Raw genomic sequence first — 18931 nt, 5'->3', positions numbered from 1 at the left:
AGGTCCTCTTTAACACTGCTACATCTGCGGTAGTGCTAGGAGCTACTCACTTTAGTAAGCAGCTAGTAGAGCATTTTTTTTAAGGTGACAGGTCCTCTTTATGGGCGGCTTCAAAGTGTCTGTGCCGACTTCTAAATAATGGCAGCACTTTATGGTAGGTGCTTATGACCTTGATTTCCATGCAGAGATTCTGCGTATAAATCTGTTTGGAATAACCTCACAAATTGTTGTGCCCAAAGGATTTATTGATAGTGAAAATTCGGATGAAATCCTCAGCAGAAAATTAAGATACTGTAGATTAAAAACACAGACTTATTAAATGGAATGATAATATATTCCCTTTAATTGTACTGTATTATGTTTTTTACATAAAAATTCAAAGTGGAAATCTATGCATAATATATAGCAATATTTAGATCACAGAATGGTATTTTCAAGCAAAGTTTCCAATAGATCAAAGCATGTATCAATAGCTACCTAATGGGAAGGACAAGACTAATACTAATAACCATCTGTGTTGTTTGGTCATCCTATCCACCTGGTAAGCAAGGAATCTGCTAAACCTATCTCACAGCACGTCCTGTCAAAATATCTTCCCTCCCCCCAACATTCGCTGTTTTGGATATTTATAGCCTGACTTGTGTCCAGTCAGCTGTCCCTATCACACTCTAGGTATTTGGGAAAAGGGGGGAGGACCAAGCTGTAGAGTCCCAGGGATCCTAACATAGTCACTCTCTTTGCTGCCTGCTCTCTCTGCTTTGTAGGACCTATAGCTGCTTCTGTCCCTTGGATTTGAGGATTATAATCTGCTCCTGAGCCTAAATTGGGACCTTCATAAAGAGGTATTGTAATAAGGTTTTCTATTTTTTTTTCTTGCCTAATAGCGTCTAACAGGATCATCCGGAAGTTCTAGAAATGGCCAATAATGTGTCAATATGATCTTCGTATAAGAATGGAGAGGTTTATAACCAACTGTGTCTGGTTCTGTGTCTATGATTTCAGTTTGTGATCTGAGGACCTTCCAAGGGTGATGAACTGATATAACCCAAGGCCTCTGCCTCCCAAGGCCTCTGCTAACATCCATGTCCTATCATTAACCACAAGGGAACACTTGTATTTATTCTTGTTATTACGATCAGTATTATTATTTTGTACATGTGATAAAATTTCTTGTTACATGTACAGTATATAGATGAGATAGACAGCGCTTCACATACAATATCCTGTAAATCTGAGGCAACCGTCATTATGAATCTCTATGTCTAGGATCATCTGAAATAAATCTGTAAATTCTATATAAATTATAATCTTGGTCCTGGGTTCGATTCCCACCCAGGTCAACATCTGCAAAGAGTTTATATGTTCTCTTTGTGTTTGCGTGGGTTTCCTCTAGGTCCTCAGGTTTCCTCCCACACTCCAAAACATACTGGTAGGTTGTTTAGATTGGGAGCCCCATTGGGGACAGGGACCAATTTGACATGCTTTGTGCAGCGCTGTGTAATCTGTGTGCACTATATAAATAAAGAATTATTATTATCTTACATTAACAATATTCATTGGAAACCCGGTTTTCTGCAGTTTCCTATCCCCCACATGTAATGTCTCTCTGGCTATAGCCTTACCAGACGCATCATATATGTGTTCCACATTATCAGCTTTACCTCCTCACACTCTGCTCTATAAAGATGATACTTCAGACTATATTTAGAGAGCAGAGAATTAGGAGGCTCAGCACTTAGAACTGTTCCAAATCCTCTCATAGCCAGTCAATTGTGGCAGACAATATCAGTGAGAACTGAGGACTCGCAGTTAACCCCTTATGTGCCTTCCAACGACAAAGAATGTGGTTACTGCAAGTGTAAGGCCTTCACCACATGTCTGTGTTTCACATGTGCTATTTATGTTCACCATGTACACAACACACATCCATCCATGACTATTCAGAGATCCATTTTTGTCAACGGTCTGTGAATGGTGAAAGTCAGTGGAAACATGTTCTATGATGGATTTGATAACTCTGTGGCAGTATTTTGCTTAGTGTTTTGCCTCCATAATGTATATAGGCAGGGCCGGCCCCAGCAGTGGGCATACCTGGGCAAGTGCCCTAGGAGCTGCTGGGGGGGGGGGCCCACATAAGGCTGTACATAAGGAATCCATGGGGGTGAGGGGGACTGTATCTAATCAATCCATAGGGGCTTTATATAAAATAACCATGAGGGGGTGTTAGGAATGATAAACTAGAGAATATTTTAGGGACTGTTAGTTTCTGAATTTTTAATATCGCCATTTTTACTGTAAAGGGGCCCACTGAAGCTCTGTAGCCCTACTGAAACCTGGAGCCGACCCTGTATGTAGGCAACCAGGAGTGGAACCTACACAGATGAAAAGTATCATGGAATTTTTTGTTAATTATTTTTGTGTTTCAGCCCGACTACTATATTTGGCTTCCAAATACTGATAACAAACACGGACAATGCTGCTTTATAAAACCGGCACGTAAGCCTATTGGTCTATAAAAGTCATATACAGCCTCTGGGTTCAACAGAATACAAAGTATAAGAATTAGGTTAGAAAAATTTTTTTTTCCTGTAACAAACACTGACAAAACACATTGATAATCATGTTTTCTGTGGGGAACAATGGACAGCACATCTTTGTATAATACAGACTTTTGAATAAGGCCTAAGAGTCACTAAGACATGTTATTACCAAACATATACACTCACCTGCCACTTTATTAGGTACACCATGCTAGTAACGGGTTGAACCCCCTTTTGCCTTCAGAACTGCCTCAATTCTTCGTGGCATAGATTCAACAAGGTGCTGGAAGCATTCCTCAGAGATTTTGGTCCATATTGACATGATGGCATCACACAGTTGCCGCAGATTTGTCGGCTGCACATCCATGATGCGAATCTCCCGTTCCACCACATCCCAAAGATACTCTATTGGATTGAGATCTGGTGACTGTGGAGGCCATTTGAGTACAGTGAACTCATTGTCATGTTCAAGAAACCAGTCTGAGATGATTCCAGCTTTATGACATGGCGCATTATCCTGCTGAAAGTAGCCATGAGATGTTGGGTACATTGTGGTCATAAAGGGATGGGCATGGTCAGCAACAATACTCAGGTAGGCTGTGGCGTTGCAACGATGCTCAATTGGTACCAAGGGAACCAAAGAGTGCAAAGAAAATATTCCCCACACCATGACACCACCACCAGCCTGAACCGTTGATACAAGGCAGGATCCATGCTTTCATGTTGTTCACGCCAAATTCTGACCCTACCATCCGAATGTCGTCGAGACTCATCAGAGACTCAGAGAAATCGAGACTCATCAGAAGAGGCAACGTTTTTCCAATCTTCTACTGTCCAATTTCGATGAGCTTGTGCAAATTGTAGCCTCAGTTTCCTGTTCTTAGCTGAAAGGAGTGGCACCCGGTGTGGTCTTCTGCTGCTGTAGCCCATCTGCCTCAAAGTTCGATGTACTGTGCGTTCAGAGATGCTCTTCTGCCTACCTTGGTTGTAACGGGTGGCGATTTGAGTCACTGTTGCCTTTCTATCAGCTCAAACCAGTCTGCCCATTCTCCTCTGACCTCTGGCATCAACAAGGCATTTCCACCGACAGAATTGCCGCTCACTGGATGTTTTTTCTTTTTCAGACCATTCTCTGTAAACCCTAGAGATGGTTGTGCGTGAAAATCCCAGTAGATCAGCAATTTCTGAAATACTCAAACCAGCCCTTCTGGCTCCAACAACCATGCCACGTTCAAAGGCACTCAAATCACCTTTCTACCCCATACTGATGCTCGGTTTGAACTGCAGGAGATTGTCTTGACCATGTCTACATGCCTAAATGCACTGAGTTGCCGCCATGTGATTGGCTGATTAGAAATTAAGTGTTAATGAGCAGTTGGGCAGGTGTACCTAATAAAGTGGCCGGTGAGTGTAGCTGTATAATAAATTAGATGACTGCTAATAACAGTTAATAGTTAAGATAACAGTTGATTCTAGTTAACTAGATAATTCTAGTAGATCATCTTCTTCTTAGATGGTTCCAACCTACACAAGTCCTCCAACAAAATCCCAAAAGCCAACCTAACGTGATATAATTACCTGGGCACCACCGCTATACGCTATGCCATAAATATCAGTTCTGTCTCTGTGCTAGTCTCGGGTACCATAATATGAAGTGTGCTGGGCACCACCGCTATACGCATTGCCATACATATCAGTTCTGTCTCTGTGCTAGTCTCGGGTTCCATAATATGAAGTATCCTGGGCATCACCGCTATACGCTATGCCATAAATATCAGTTCTGTCTCTATGCTAGTCTCGGATACCATAATATGAAGTGTGCTGGGCACCACCGCTATACGCATTGCCATACATATCAGTTCTGTCTCTGTGCTAGTCTCGGGTTCCATAATATGAAGTGTGCTGGGCACCACCGCTATACGCTATGCCATACATATCAGTTCTGTCTCTGTGCTAGTCTCGGGTTCTATAATATGAAGTGTGATGGGCACCACCGCTATACGCATTGCCATACATATCAGTTCTGTCTCTGTGCTAGTCTCGGGTTCCATAATATGAAGTGTGATGGGCACCACCGCTATACGCTATGCCATACATATCAGTTCTGTCTCTGTGCTAGTCTCGGGTTCTATAATATGAAGTATCCTGGGCACCACCGCTATACGCATTGCCATACATATCAGTTCTGTCTCTGTGCTAGTCTGGGGTTCCATAATATGAAGTATCCTGGGCACCACCGCTATACGCATTGCCATACATATCAGTTCTGTCTCTGTGCTAGTCTCGGGTTCCATAATATGAAGTGTGATGGGCACCACCGCTATACGCATTGCCATACATATCAGCAGGGCCGGTTCTAGACAAAGTGGGGCCCTGGGCAAAACTAAAAGTGGGGCCCCAAAATAAAACTATTTTATGACCAGTCACAGTCAGCAAGAGGCTCCTTTAGTATGGTAAAACAAACTGTAATATGGGAGAATTTTATAGGAGATAGATAAATGATAGGGAGATTTATGGGCAGCATTGTGGCTCCGTGATTAGCACTACAGCCTTGCAGCGCTAGTCAACATCTGCAAAGATTTTGTATGTTCTCTCTGTGTCTGTTTGGGTTTCCTCCGGGTCCTCCGGTTTCTTCCCACACTCCAAAAAATTACTGGTAGGTTGATTAGACTGTGAGGCCCATTGGGGAGAGGGACCGATATTTTCTGAAAGCAGACACTTGCCCCATTTTCAGAATTGCATCAAAGACTTTATAGACATAGGCGCCTTCATGCAATTTTGATTCAAATTGAAACATTTTATTAAAAATACTTAAAATTTGACTTTGATGGCAAAAAATTTGATCCAAACATGGACATTTGTAGAGTTCACAAATGTGCCCTATTGATATGTTCACATGAATAAATCCACATAATATCACTAAAACTGTAATAACTAGATATCTGCTTTTCAGCTAGACATTTTTAGACAGTCACAACCTGCAAAATATATCAATAAAACAGAATAAAAAGTAAAGGCGCCATAAAACCTATAGAATTTTGAAAGCAGAGAACCAGGCAATGCATTTGGCAATTAACATTCAAAATTTCCTCTAAAATATGTACAAATCCAGATACTTATATAAAGAAAATATACTTTCCTAAAACAGTAAGATGTGAGGAGACCATACATACCCCACATGTGGATATTCACCAAAATATGCAGCAAAGGGAACTGCAGAAAATTCACACAGATGTATCATTGTCTGTTCCTTAGACTATATATCCATAAACCTCTCTAATGAGATAATAAAGTCACGTTTAGATGTGCGCCATTGTATTAGCTGCACAATAACAGAACCCTCCGCGCTTCATAAGAATGAGAGTGAGAACGTCATAACATAGAAGTAAATAATGGAGGATGGTGAGAAATAAAAACTTTATTCCAGGACATGTGTGTGTTTTTGGTGTTACATATAACTTTATGGACATGTTCTGGTCGCTGTGTAGTCACATTAAGTGAAGAGGATCGAATGTTCATCGTATCAGTCAATTTTCCCAACAAAAAATAACTATCACAAAATAAAAGGGAATAAGAGAGAAAGGGCCACATTTATCACTTTTGTGCGCCTAAGAGTAGTAGTTGCGCCTAAATTCAGGCGCACTGTTTTCCAGAATTATCACAAGCTACAACCATCTGTGATAAGGTAATTTCCTGCCTCTTATTAATCACTTTACTTTAACACAGTTTAGGCACAATTTTGGTGCAGTTTAGGCGCAATGTTAGATTCAGGCACTTACATGTGATCCTGCTACAAGCTCCTCTCTGCTTCTCCCACAGCCCAGAATGAAGATAACACTCACAGCAGCACCCAGGTGTGTGACACCCAGCACCCAGTGACCTCCTCAGCAGGGGCTTCTCCTGGAGGGGATCCCCCAGTGCTGGTCTCCTGCTGCACCCCTGTAATTCTGCACAGTATCCCCCTCAGACACACTGGTGATACTGTGGACAATTACATGGGGGACACTTGTCTATACTATGTGCAACATTCTGTAACGTTCTCTTCTCTCTTGCTTTGAGCTCAGGATTCTGCAGAATGTTTTGTAAATAGAAGGTGATGAAGTGTAAATAGAGTCTGCAGCTCCTGTCTGCAGAGTATCTAATGACTGTATTATCTGTACTAGTGTCTGCAGAGTATCTCATGTCTGTATGATCTGTTCTAGTGTCTGCAGTGTCTGGATGAGCTTTGCTGCTAGAAATGAGCTGTTCTGCAAAGGGGCTCAGTGCTTTCTTCTCAGTTAACGGCAGCTTCGGGCTGGAGTGTTTTTGCGCCCGTTTTTGCGCCTAAATGAAAAGTCGCAAGTGATGAATATCATTAGGAGCATCAAAACATCTGGATTGCTAGGATAATGAGGGAAAGCTGGTTATTTTTGCTGCGCAGCTAGTTTGGCATTTAGTTGCAAAATGGCACAAAAACTGTGCGCCTGAATGAAAAGGCGCAAAAACAACAGAAAAAAACCATTGATACATGTGGCCCAAAGTGTGTTCTTAGATTTGCATAGAGAAGGGTTAAAAACATGAATATTAGTTGATATTATCCCTTATCAAAATGTAGTACTAGTAACATATAAAGTGAATATTTCCATTATCTGTGAGGTGCAGCAGCTCCTGTGTGCAGCAAATGCTCCCTCAGCCTGATGGCTAAGAATCTGGAGACACTTCAGGGGGCTGTATCTCTGGTTCTGTGACTCATAGAACCTCACTCCTTTTTTCCTATGAAAGAAGAGAGTCTCCTCTTTTATATGAATCTAAATTTGTGTTTCTAAAATGTAGGAAAACGGAGATATTTATATATAAAAATGGCACCTGATATTCTCACTTTAAACCTGAATATCTCTGGATCCATAGCACCTAGAAACACAATTCAAGATTCATTTGAAAGAAGAGATTCTCCCCTTTCTCCCTGGGGGCCCTGGGCAATTGCCACCTTTGCCTACCCATAGCGCCGGCCCTGCATATCAGTTCTGTCTCTGTGCTAGTCTCGGGTTCCATAATATGAAGTATCCTGGGCACCACCGCTATACGCATTGCCATACATATCAGTTCTGTCTCTGTGCTAGTCTCGGGTTCCATAATATGAAGTGTGCTGGGCACCACCGCTATACGCTATGCCATACATATCAGTTCTGTCTCTGTGCTAGTCTCGGGTACCATAATATGAAGTGTGCTGGGCACCACCGCTATACGCATTGCCATACATATCAGTTCTGTCTCTGTGCTAGTCTCGGGTTCCATAATATGAAGTATCCTGGGCACCACCGCTATACGCATTGCCATACATATCAGTTCTGTCTCTGTGCTAGTCTCGGGTTCCATAATATGAAGTATCCTGGGCACCACCGCTATACGCATTGCCATACATATCAGTTCTGTCTCTGTGCTAGTCTCGGGTTCCATAATATGAAGTGTGCTGGGCGCCACCGCTATACGCATTGCCATACATATCAGTTCTGTCTCTGTGCTAGTCTGGGGTTCCATAATATGAAGTATCCTGGGCACCACCGCTATACGCATTGCCATACATATCAGTTCTGTCTCTGTGCTAGTCTCGGGTTCCATAATATGAAGTGTGTTGGGCGCCACCGCTATACGCATTGCCATACATATCAGTTCTGTCTCTGTGCTAGTCTCGGGTTCCATAATATGAAGTATCCTGGGCACCACCGCTATACGCATTGCCATACATATCAGTTCTGTCTCTGTGCTAGTCTCGGGTTCCATAATATGAAGTGTGCTGGGCACCACCGCTATACGCTATGCCATACATATCAGTTCTGTCTCTGTGCTAGTCTCGGGTACCATAATATGAAGTGTGCTGGGCACCACCGCTATACGCATTGCCATACATATCAGTTCTGTCTCTGTGCTAGTCTCGGGTTCCATAATATGAAGTATCCTGGGCACCACCGCTATACGCATTGCCATACATATCAGTTCTGTCTCTGTGCTAGTCTCGGGTTCCATAATATGAAGTATCCTGGGCACCACCGCTATACGCATTGCCATACATATCAGTTCTGTCTCTGTGCTAGTCTCGGGTTCCATAATATGAAGTGTGCTGGGCGCCACCGCTATACGCATTGCCATACATATCAGTTCTGTCTCTGTGCTAGTCTGGGGTTCCATAATATGAAGTATCCTGGGCACCACCGCTATACGCATTGCCATACATATCAGTTCTGTCTCTGTGCTAGTCTCGGGTTCCATAATATGAAGTGTGTTGGGCGCCACCGCTATACGCATTGCCATACATATCAGTTCTGTCTCTGTGCTAGTCTCGGGTTCCATAATATGAAGTATCCTGGGCACCACCGCTATACGCATTGCCATACATATCAGTTCTGTCTCTGTGCTAGTCTCGGGTTCCATAATATGAAGTGTGTTGGGCACCACCGCTATACGCATTGCCATACATATCAGTTCTGTCTCTGTGCTAGTCTCGGGTTCCATAATATGAAGTATCCTGGGCACCACCGCTATACGCATTGCCATACATATCAGTTCTGTCTCTGTGCTAGTCTCGGGTTCCATAATATGAAGTGTGCTGGGCGCCACCGCTATACGCATTGCCATACATATCAGTTCTGTCTCTGTGCTAGTCTCGGGTTCCATAATATGAAGTGTGCTGGGCACCACCGCTATACGCATTGCCATACATATCAGTTCGGTCTCTGTGCTAGTCTGGGGTTCCATAATATGAAGTATGCTGGGCACCACCGCTATACGCATTGCCATACATATCAGTTCTGTCTCTGTGCTAGTCTCGGGTACCATAATATGAAGTGTGCTGGGCACCACCGCTATACGCATTGCCATACATATCAGTTCTGTCTCTGTGCTAGTCTCGGGTTCCATAATATGAAGTATCCTGGGCACCACCGCTATACGCATTGCCATATGCAACACCCTCGCCGATGCAATGGCGAGGTAGTGCTTGCGAATACGTCCCACCTGTAGGTAACACCACATTACACTACATGGTCCTGACAGGATCAAGGGGAAATTGCAGTGGTTAATCCTGCCTGGCAAGGCAGATGTTAATTTGTGATGTAATCATGTCAGCTAATGTCTGTGTTACATCCTGTCTCTGTGCACTGAGAGGTAATTGGAGGAGCAGCCACCACCTGACCAAGGGAAGGTAATAAAACCTCTGGCCAGGAATGTTCTAGAGGAGTCTCTCCCCAGAGAGAGAAGAGAGCAGTCTCTCCCAGAAGGGAGAAGAGACCGGTCCTAGTCAGGCCCTCTGGGTCTGCAGGACACAAGCAGAGAGTAGTTAGCTGAGCAGCAGCTCAGAGTCTCTAGCACACCAGACCAGTGCAGGAAGAGCCTAGCCCCTGCCTGAAGTGGAAGATAAGACTAGAGTTAGTGTAGTGAGGAAAGGGGTATCATCCTACCTTCAAGGGTGATACCTGAAGAGATCCAGGACCGAGCTGAAGCCTCCTCTAAGGACACAGCTGCCTCCCAGCCTGCCCTCCACATCCAGGCTGGTGAACTACATCCTGTGGCTCCCTCCAAATACCTCTCCAGTACTCCACCTGTTAAAGACACGTTTTCTGCAGTTCCTGCCGGTTGCAATAAACGAACTGTAAGTTGTTTTCTTCAACCTCTGTCTCCGTCTGGTCCCTGCTACTACAACTACCCTCATCACCGGCACCCTGTCCATCACCCAGAGACTCACACTCGGGACATTAAGGGGTTGCCCCAGGGAGATCCGCTATAGCAGCCGCTCCCTCATCTTTTCTTGCCAACACCACCCTGCTGGAGACCTGCCAGGCTGTAGGACAGCCCTCCGGTTACCCCGTACCAAGCACCGTGACAATAGCGTGCTTAGGCCGCAACCGCCAGCCACTCCGGTACCGCGGGCCCCGGCTGACTCCAGGCCTCACCTCAAGGGCTAGGCCCCGGTGGGGGATGTTGCAAGTGGCGTCACGAACAGGATATAGACTTCTGTGCCTTATTACGGCATTAAAGACTTTCCTTTATTAAAAGACTGTGCTGCCTAACCCTGCTGCCATCCGGGTTTAGGCCTAAGGACTTGTACGTTTCTGGAATGAACTGTGTTATACTGCTGCCACGTGCGGTCGAGCGTCGCTCCCGCACTCCAGAGGTTAATCCTGGCAAGAACTGTACCAGCTCTGCTACATCCGGCGCTGCCGCGCCCGAAGATTTTTACCTCAGAAACTGTGGCGCAGCAAATAATTCCAGCCCGCCAAAACCTTCACTGGCGGGAAACCCAGATGACGCATCAAGCTCCACCCACGCGCGAAGCGCGCGAACCCCGCCTCCTGTGGCGCAGGAAAAATTAGAGCCCGCCACAGCTCTTGGCGGGAAGGACTCGGACTCCTCCCACTGGCTCGAGGCGGACTTCCTGCCCTGTCTCAGAGAAGCGCCAGAACTGGAGCGGACTTTGGACAGAGAGGACAACGCCATGTGGGGTCCTCCGCCTTTCCCTCCTGTGGAGCGTCCGGAGTTTTATGAGGTCTTAGAGACTATGGTGGTGGTCTCTGCGCAGCCTGTCCGAAGACCCTCCGCGGGACATCGGCTGCACCGAGGATTGACTCGGGCCTTCGTCACCAGGACATGCTACCAAACGGTGACGCAGTATCAAATTCCACCCGGGCGGTTCCTCGTCCCTATCCCGGCTACCATCCCGGTACCACGGGTCCACGTGGAGGCGCCACGTGGGGAGGCCCCGACTCCTGCGGAGCCAACGCCTGGGCCTAGTGTTGCCGCTCCACCTGCTCCGAGGCCTGCTCCTCCTGCTGCGCGGCCTGCTAGCCCCGCTGTAGTGGTTCCTGACCCTCCGGTGGTTCCTGCTCCTGTTCCGGCACCTACCTGTCGTCAGAGGAGATCCGAACCCGAACCGGAGCCACGAGCCCCAGCACCGAAACCTCCGCAGCCTCAAGGCCGAGGTGAGGCCACCCGCCGGCGACTCCGAGACGCTGTCTCGGAACAGCGACGCCGAGAGAAGGAGGCCCAGCGGTATATGGCCGGCAGATCCACAGCGGGAGCTTGGGTCGAGAAGAACCGCACCACCGGCATGGTCCGGTTCTTCGACAAGCGGAAGGGCTATGGCTTCGCTACCCAGGACTACACCGGACGGGAAGTATTTATACCCCGCCGGTCCGTCAAAAGGCCTGATCTGCCGGAGAGCCAGCACAACCTCAAGCCAGGCGAGTGCATCGAGTTCTCCCTGCAGGAAGGACCTCGAGGACCCTGGGCGGCTGGAGTGATCCGGATCCCCGACTCCGATGAGGACCGCTACTACCCGCACGATGACTGGTATGAGGACGACGAGTGGCCGGAATCCCCGAACACCTCTTCCTCCTCGGCTGCAAGTCCCCGGGCGGTGACCCACGTGAATGCCCCATCCACAGTAATTGTGAGTACGGGTCCCATTGCTATCCATGGGCCGGGCATGATACAGGGCGCCACCCCCACCGGTTCCCCTGCCGGGAGCATTGCCAGGTCCCGCGGCTCTTCTGTGGGAGAAGACATCCCGGCTAGCGAACCTTGTCCGGAGGTTCCATCTAGGCCCGCATCTCCCCTTGCCGGTTACCAATGGGGTGATGACCCGGCCCCGGAAGAACCGGAGCTGGAAGGAGCCGCGGCGCGGCCGCTGGACTCTGTTTATTTCTTCCTGGACCCCTCCGTGGTCCCTGGCTCAGTTGAGCCCCCGGCTGGAACAGCCGACACCCCGGGCGACAGCGCTCCTCCCCCTGAAGGTCCGGAGGATGTTGCTGCACCTGCAGTACCCACTACTGCCACCGGGTGTCCCCAGCCGGCACCTACTCCCGCTGAGGACGCACAGGATTCCCTGCAGGAGCTGGATCCTGTCTTTGCTGAACCCCGCAATACTGACTAATCCCTGAAGGGCTGTAGCCCTCTCCAGGTACTTTGTCCATTGTAAATATTGTGTATAACTCCATTTTCCCCAAAGAGCCAGAGACAGTCCTGAGACTCTTACCCTTATTTATCTCAGTCACGAGATTATACATTGTCATGTGCTATGATAGCACCTCTTCCTCTGCCACAGCAGAGAGTTCTTCAAAGGACTCTGTCCCTCTCAAAAAAAAAAGAGGAGACACTTTGCTTCTCAGTGCACTTTTCCCCACATCAAGGGCTGTACCCAGAAGATGGACTTTGTTACTAGAGACCTTCTGAGAGACTTTTGCCAGATACTCCAGGGAAAAGTTGCTATTGCTATTGACTATTATTTTGCACTTAATGCCTTCCTTTTTAGGTATGGACATTCTGCTTGCACTTCTTATGCCTTTTCTTTGCAGGAAAAGAGACATTTGCTACCGTGCTACTCTGAGTAGCCTATCTACCTCTGTAACGTTATGTTATAAGATGTGTACCCATTAGGCTGCTAAGCCAATGTGATTTTGCTAACCTGTTGCACACTGTCATATCTGCCAGTAGTCTGCATTAACCCTTTTATAGGCTTTTCAGGTTGTAGTGTGGCTGTGTCGGACCGTCTTTTTGTGTAAAACACTGACCGCTACCTGATCCCTCAAACTGAGGTTTGCACATGGGGGTAGTCCGTAAACTGCGGGTCTTTAGGGGACCGGGGGTGTTACACAGATAGCACCTGGATGCCACTCATACATGGGTAAGGTTGTCAGTCAGGAGGTACTTGTGTCACATATGCCAATGTATGCATATAGACACCATTTAATTGTCGCCAGGGAAGAAGCGTTGATCAAACAAATATACAGGCCTTGGTGCAAGGAGTGGATTACAGGACATGACACCACACCTTTCCTACTGTACAGTTCGGTTTAATGGCGTCAGCGACCAACTGTCATACAGCTCTTACATATTTTTGTCTTAGTCCGACACCAACCCAGGTGCCTGTCTCCAGGACCATGGGCGGTTTGTCCCTACACCTCACATAGCCTGCACTTCCCAGAAGTGCCCTTAGCCCCCTCTGTGCCCCAAAACAACTGTAGTCGAGCCGAGGGCGGCTCTTTCAATTGCCCCCGGGGTATGCAACACCCTCGCCGATGCAATGGCGAGGTAGTGCTTGCGAATACGTCCCACCTGTAGGTAACACCACATTACACTACATGGTCCTGACAGGATCAAGGGGAAATTGCAGTGGTTAATCCTGCCTGGCAAGGCAGATGTTAATTTGTGATGTAATCATGTCAGCTAATGTCTGTGTTACATCCTGTCTCTGTGCACTGAGAGGTAATTGGAGGAGCAGCCACCACCTGACCAAGGGAAGGTAATAAAACCTCTGGCCAGGAATGTTCTAGAGGAGTCTCTCCCCAGAGAGAGAAGAGAGCAGTCTCTCCCAGAAGGGAGAAGAGACCGGTCCTAGTCAGGCCCTCTGGGTCTGCAGGACGCAAGCAGAGAGTAGTTAGCTGAGCAGCAGCTCAGAGTCTCTAGCACACCAGACCAGTGCAGGAAGAGCCTAGCCCCTGCCTGAAGTGGAAGATAAGACTAGAGTTAGTGTAGTGAGGAAAGGGGTATCATCCTACCTTCAAGGGTGATACCTGAAGAGATCCAGGACCGAGCTGAAGCCTCCTCTAAGGACACAGCTGCCTCCCAGCCTGCCCTCCACATCCAGGCTGGTGAACTACATCCTGTGGCTCCCTCCAAATACCTCTCCAGTACTCCACCTGTTAAAGACACGTTTTCTGCAGTTCCTGCCGGTTGCAATAAACGAACTGTAAGTTGTTTTCTTCAACCTCTGTCTCCGTCTGGTCCCTGCTACTACAACTACCCTCATCACCGGCACCCTGTCCATCACCCAGAGACTCACACTCGGGACATTAAGGGGTTGCCCCAGGGAGATCCGCTATAGCAGCCGCTCCCTCATCTTTTCTTGCCAACACCACCCTGCTGGAGACCTGCCAGGCTGTAGGACAGCCCTCCGGTTACCCCGTACCAAGCACCGTGACAATAGCGTGCTTAGGCCGCAACCGCCAGCCACTCCGGTACCGCGGGCCCCGGCTGACTCCAGGCCTCACCTCAAGGGCTAGGCCCCGGTGGGGGATGTTGCACATACATATCAGTTCTGTCTCTGTGCTAGTCTGGGGTTCCATAATATGAAGTATCCTGGGCACCACCGCTATACGCATTGCCATACATATCAGTTCTGTCTCTGGTTTCATACTATAAAGTATCTTGTGGCATTTGTGTTTAGAAATGGTTCCATTTGACAGTTTTCACTCCCATGAGGGGAGCATGTGTTAGCACATATATTTATGAAAATTGCATTGTGGTCTGTAAAATGTCACACTGCGTTGGCCCATGCGCTCTGTGTTTTATACATGGACCTCACCCCACAATTTTACACAATTATACAGTTTGTTAGGATTACATGTCTGATGCATGCGTCCTGACAGCAGAGCTTGGCGCAGGCTCTGAACAAACAACAGGTGTCGTCTGCAAAAGTAAGAAGTGATCCTTAAAGTGACAGCTGTTATTAACAACCCAAACACTGGTAGAGGATTGAGGCCGTCCTACATACACCGGAGCGCATTCATCAGAAAGTGAATTCTGTGAATTATGAGCTCCTGCATAATGTACAGTGTAACATATTGATTGGTTGCTATGATGACAGTTGTCTGTAGGTTTGTCTTACCAAAGAAAATGTAAGGGCTTGTGTAGGATGATATAGGTTTAAAGGGGTTGTCCGAGTGTATAAAAACCCCTTTGGTGGCCAGGATGGGGCGGGTTTAAAAAAATAAACGTGTACTTACATCCCAGCATTCCAATGCTGCAATCTCTCCAGTCCGTGCCCCATATAAACAAACGGGCAGGGAAGACAGAAGCTGAGCACAGCACGGCCGGCCAGAAGCTGAGCACAGCACGGCTTCCATGCCCCTGTTTGTTTACATGGGGCACGGACCAGAGAAATCACAGCGCCGGACGCGAGGAGGGCATTGGGAGGTAAGTACATGATTATTTTTCTAACCCATCCTGACCACCAAAGGGTTTTTTTTTTTTACCCTCGGACAACCCCTTTAATTGATTTTCAGACATATGTGTATGTTTCCACTGCTAGCATGTGTTGCCTTGTATTTCTTTTGGCTCATACATTTGGTAATGTTTTTCATAGCCCTGTATATGAGCCGACTGCCCAAGCCGAAAAACTCAGAGCAGGTCCTATTCGTGCCTGTGTACATGGCTCTGACAGTCTTTTTCTTTACTTTCACTGGCAAACAAGTAACACTGAATGCATGTCAGTCTACTGCTCTACTATACTATTCTATTACTATGTACTATTCCCTGAGAGACCTGGTCCTGGGACAGTCGAACAACAGACTTCACTTAACACCTTATAAGAAAATGTAGACAAGTGCAATGTCTACACAAATGTTTATCGGGGACTTGTCCTAACCATTGCAGCAGCAACTAGCAATGTCCTCCTTTACATCTGTGGGCTCATGCCCTTGGCCTTGGATTTCATGGCCCCGTGCATGAGGCGAAATATAGAGCAGGTTCTAATCCTTCGTGTCTTTGTGGCCCGGGTAGTATCTTCCCCTGTCATTGGCCCCTTGTTTAAAGCCTTTTTTTTACATTTGTGTTCAAGAGGCCTGAGGCACAGAAACGATGAGGCCAGTGATATATGAACATCGTATTGCCACAGATGTAACCAAATTATGGGGGGGAGAAGGGGCATGGGCATGGACCACAGCACAGGAAGTGGTGACTAGGAAGACAAGAAATTTAAGGTTTATTTGTTATTTAAATGCATTTTTTGAACCTGCCAGTGTCTTCTAATAGCACAAGCAACCCTTTCCAGCAACAAGTTTTTGATTGCTCTCTCCCTTAATCTGTGACCAGGACTTGTTGTCTGCAGATTGGCATTAACGCCTTTCCAGTTGTTACCAACCACATTTCCATTGTCTATAGCAGTGGTTCTCAACCTTTTTAATATTGTGACCCCGCAATACAGTTTCTCATGTTGCATTTACCCGAAACCTTGTACAAGAATATAACAACTATTATACTACCCCTATGTACAAGAATATAACTACTATACTACTGTCCCTTATGTACAGGAATATAACTACTATAATACTGCCCCCTATGTACAGGAATATAACTACTATAATACTGCCCCCTATGTACAGGAATATAACTACTATAATACTGCCCCCTAGTACAAGAATATAACTACTATAATACTGCCCCCTATGTACAAGAATATAATTACTATAATACTGCCCCTATGTACAAGAATATAACTACTATAATACTGTCCTCTATGTACAAGAATATAACTACTATAATACTGCCCCTATGTACAAGAATATAACTACTATAATACTGCCCCCTATGTACAAGAATATAACTACTATAATACTGCCCCCATGTACAAGAATATAACTACTATAATACTGCTCCATATGTACAAGAATATAACTACTATAATACTGCCCCCCTATGTACAAGAATATAACTACTATAATACTGCCCCCCTATGTACAAGAATATAACTACTATAATACTGCCCCCTATGTACAAGAATATAACTACTATAATACTGCCCCATGTACAAGAATATAACTACTATAATACTGCCCCCTATGTACAAGAATATAACTACTATAATACTGCCCCCTATGTACAAGAATATAACTACTATAATAATGTCCCCTATGTACAAGAATATACCTAATATAATACTGCCCCCTATGTACAAGAATATAACTGCTATAATAGTGCCTCCTATGTACAAGAATATAACTACTATAATACTGTCCCCTATGTACAAGAATATACCTAATATAATACTGACCCCTATGTACAAGAATATAACTACTATAATAATGCCCCCTATGTACAATAATATAACTACTATAATACTGTCCACTATGTACAGGAATATTACTACTATAATACTGCCCCGTATGTACAAGAATATAACTACTATAATACTTACTATACTCCTTACACAGAACTCCCCCCAGATATTGCCCTCTTAAACAGAATCCCACTCCCTGGTCTTGTCACCCCCCCTACCTCCACAACACAAAATTCTCTCTCTGATTTGTCCCCCTTCACAGAACAAACCCCTCCAAAATCTGTCCCACCCCCCTCCACAACAAAGAATCCCCTCCCCAGATCTTACCCAGGATCCCCACAGTTATAGTCCTCCATCCTTGTCCCCCTCTTCACCATCAGCAGCCCTGCTGTATGTGATTGAGAAGCTGGAGGGTCATGTGATGATTCCATCATCACAGGTCCTTTAGCTGGCAGGCTGTAGGAGCTGTATTTCTAGATAGAATTACAGCTGCTATAGCGACCCCTGCAGCAAGACCTTGAATGATGTCATTCAAGGTCCCACAGCAACTATTGTGTGCATAACGCACACTTGTATTATCAAGTTTTTGCCCATAAAATTGTGGCTCTGTTGGCTTTAGGTGACCCCTGTGTTTTGGTCGTTCGACCCCCACCAGGGTTGCGACACACGGGTAGAAAATGGCTAGTCTATTAAATCAGACCCCAAATGAATTTCAGGAAATCATATTTAATTAGTAGACATGTAGGTACTACATGTTTATGTCCACGATACATTTTTTTTTTTTTGGTTTTAAAAAGTTTTTTATTGAACAAGCAACAATACAAGTCATATAAACATTTGGGAAGTCGGGGCACGCAGGCACAATGCATTTTTATACTAGATTCCACAGTGTGAGGAAAAACTGAAAAAACTGACTTTTTATTATTGTAGGGCAGCGTTGTATGATGCCCTTGTTCCACTCCCTATTACACAGTAACATCGATCACATGGTATAAAATCTAGAGAAGTCCATCTAGTTCAATCTATTGCCCTACAATCTTAATACTGTGTAGACAAAATAACTTTGTGAGTCAAAAACCACGTTTTCTTATCAGTGCATCATTTCCAAGAACCTAGTCAATATAATGTTCAACTGAAACAGAAGTAAAAATTATTTTACAAAGAGAAGATACTTGAAGAAACAGTCATTTAAAATGCTGTACACAGGTGATGTATTATACAATAGATCAATTTGCAGTCATGTCCTCTGTATATCCTATGATGTTATACTCATAAGATGGGTTAGTTTTAGCTACATAGGAACAAAAATCTTACCTCTTGTAAGGTCCTCTAAACTGGTTATCCAGGCTGGAAGAAAGATGGTAGGCTGTAAACTAAAAAAAAACTTATACTCATCTTTCTATTCAGCAACATGGCTCCCGTCACTGGTGGTCTCTTCTTATACATAGGGGTTGTAGCAGTAACATTATGCAGATAGTCTGCAGCAGTCACATGCCATGATCGGCCTCAGTCAAACCTAATAAACTCCTGACAGTGCTAGATATGCGGGGTGTAAAGTGTACCTTGTATGATGATACTAGTTGTA

General features: G+C 45.7%; 1 protein-coding gene across 1 annotated transcript in view; it reads left to right on the top strand.

Annotated features, from left to right (window-relative positions):
- The first annotated feature begins 708 nt into the window (after nucleotides 1-708).
- The window catches only part of MYO18B (myosin XVIIIB), a 378023-nt gene continuing 359800 nt past the window's right edge, over nucleotides 709-18931 (top strand). Inside the window, exon 1 of the mRNA XM_072147027.1 lies at nucleotides 709-842. The gene's annotated coding sequence lies outside the window, so the exon portion shown is untranslated. The remainder of the gene's footprint in view (nucleotides 843-18931) is intronic.

Source organism: Engystomops pustulosus, chromosome 1 (genome assembly GCF_040894005.1).
Source record: "Engystomops pustulosus chromosome 1, aEngPut4.maternal, whole genome shotgun sequence".
Taxonomy (NCBI): Eukaryota; Metazoa; Chordata; class Amphibia; order Anura; family Leptodactylidae; genus Engystomops; species Engystomops pustulosus.
This window is presented reverse-complemented; position numbering and strand designations above follow the sequence as displayed.